The sequence below is a fragment of the Babylonia areolata genome, chromosome 27 (assembly GCF_041734735.1).
Source record: "Babylonia areolata isolate BAREFJ2019XMU chromosome 27, ASM4173473v1, whole genome shotgun sequence".
Classification (NCBI taxonomy): Eukaryota; Metazoa; Mollusca; class Gastropoda; order Neogastropoda; family Buccinidae; genus Babylonia; species Babylonia areolata.
Window position 1 is genome coordinate 2,268,270 of NC_134902.1, and position 2,500 is coordinate 2,270,769.

At 47.3% G+C, this 2,500-nt stretch overlaps 1 protein-coding gene across 2 annotated transcripts in view; it reads right to left on the reverse strand.

Annotated features, from left to right (window-relative positions):
• Nucleotides 1-2,464: 2,464 nt before the first annotated feature.
• The window catches only part of LOC143301301 (uncharacterized), a 39,919-nt gene continuing 39,883 nt past the window's right edge, over nt 2,465-2,500 (reverse strand). For both annotated transcript variants that reach the window (XM_076615504.1, XM_076615503.1), the window contains exon 5: nt 2,465-2,500. This exon is cut by the window's right edge and continues 513 nt beyond it. The gene's annotated coding sequence lies outside the window, so the exon portion shown is untranslated.

Here is a 2,500-nt window from a genome sequence, read left to right on the forward strand (position 1 = left end):
GCCTATATCAATTTTCTTGTGACATTTTGCGAAATGGACAACTCCAATATTGTCATTAAATTGTCTGTGTCTGTGATGATTACCTGTTCACTCTGACGTAGGTAATCTGTGTCTTATGAGTTTGAAACGGGTTTTTGTTGTTGTTTTTTTTTCGATTTTCAGAACCAGTCAGGATATCAGGCGAAAGACATTGCAAATTCTGACATAAAATCCAATCTTTCACTGTGTGTGTGTGTGTGTGTGTGTGTGTGTGTGTGTGTGTGTGTGTGTGTGTGTGTGTGTGTGTGTGTGTGTGTGCGAGTGTGTGTGCATGTGAGTGTGTTCGTGTGTGTGTGTGTGTGTGTGTGCGTGTGTCTGTGTTTATATATATATATATATATATATATATAGAGAGAGAGAGAGAGAGAGAGAGAGAGAGTGTGTGTGTGTGTGTGTGCGCGCGCGTGTGTGTGTGTTTTCTGTGGTTTGTACGTGACTGTGTGTGTGCGTGGGGGCAAGGGGTGGGGGGGTGTAGTGTGTAGTGTGTTGTGGTACATACTCGTGTGATAATTAAGATGTTACTAGGTACAGGTGTGTGCCGTGTGCAGTTCTGTACATAACGTTCCCTCTTCCCCATACCTGCTGACGAGGTGCATGGCAATGCAATCAGCTGTCATGGCTGTGTACTACACTGACATTTCTTTTGGGGGCCATTCTCGTCATAAAACACCGCTTCCCGAAGAAAACTGTCCATCCTATTTGAACACATAAACCCTGAACAACCTCGCTCCAATTCTTTATCCCCTAACAAAACACAACATTCTCCAGCACAGCCTTCCTGGTGCAGGCTAATTAGCCAGCTTCGCAAATGAGATTCCGTTCTTTACATCGCTGTCAGTTTGTCACCTGCGCGCAGGTGGGGGAATTTGTCGAGCGAAGAAATGATAATCATATTACTGAGGACCCGAAGTCAGGGCCTTGGCCTTGAAGGAGAAAGGTGGGGTTTTTGTGTCGCATTTCCCATGGGGCAGAGGGAATAAGTTAGCGGATTTTCAGAATGATGGTGAAGGGGGTTTTGTTGTTGTTGTTGTTGCTGTTGTTGTTGTTTTTATTTGAACGTTGGATTGAACTGTAGGTCGTGATGTTACTTTTCTTCTCTGTCTCTTTCTGGTACCTGTCTGTCTCTGTCTCCGTAAATTTCCCGTTTCTGCCTCTGAGAGAGAGAGAGAGAGAGAGTGCGCGTGCATGCGTACGTGTGTGTGTCTGTGTCTGTCTATCTGTCTCTCTCTCTCCCTCCTCCTCTGTCTCTTTAAGTAGGTAAAAGGGGAGATGAAAGTGGTAGGTGCCTGTTACATATTAAATCAGTTGTGAAATCCATAAAACATTGGTTTAAGCTGAAGAAGGCTGCCCACATCACGATCATGTTGGCAAGCACACGATAAAATATTGCTGCTGCACGAGTAGAAGGGCAAACAGAACTGGGTGTTTCACATCAAGAAAAGTCGTTGCAGTAACATCTTCATGTCCAATGTGTGGCGAAAGCCCAGAAGATCACACACACACATGCACGCACGCACGCACACACACACACACACACACACACACACACACACACACACACACACACACACACACACGAGAAACTCCGGAAGACCATGATATAAGAACAAGTAAATGATTTATTTACTAGCACAAAATCTGAGAGACTCAATTCATTGGACGCAACCAAAACCAAGTGCCGCCACACAACGACAGAATGTTTTCCAAGCACGTGTTGAAATCTTTGCTTGTTCCGACAATTGTTCCGTGTAGCTAGGGTATCCGGGAAGACAATAGGTCGTGTCTTTGGACAGAGAGAGAGAGAGACAGAGAGAGAGGGAGAGGGAGACAGACAGACAGAGAGAGAGGGGGGGACAGAGAGAGAGACAGAGAGGGGAGAGAGAGTGAGAGAGAAAGGAGAGAGAATGAGAGAGAGAGAGAAGAGACAGAGAGAGAGAATGGATGTAAACTAAAATATGTAAATGTGCGTAGGACTAAGGTAGGAGAAGGGGAAGGGTAGGGGATGGTCGTTAACTGTGTGTGTGTGGGGGGGGGTGTAGGGGGGGGTTGAGGGGGGGGGGTTCACTTCTACCAATCAAAACAAAAGAAAAAAAGGAGAGAGAGAAAAAAAGAAAAGTGGTATAAACTGAAATAAGCAGGTGTGGGTAGGACTCCGGGAAACAAGAAGTGGAGGGGAGGGGAGGGGAGGGGAGGGGATGGTGGGAGAATGAGGGGGGGGGGGGTGCGGAGGGAAGTTCTACCACTCAGAACAAAGAGAAACAAAATGAGGGAAGGAGAGAAACAAAGAACAGGACTGTAAACTGAACTGTACGTGTGTGTAAAACCAGTGTAGGAAGAGGGGGGGGGGGGGGGGGGGGGGGGTGAGAGGGTGGTGTAAGAGTTGGGGGGGAAGGGGGGGGAGGAAGGATAGGCTGGGATTTCTACCAATTCCCCCCCTCCCCCCGACCCCAACCCCCCCAAA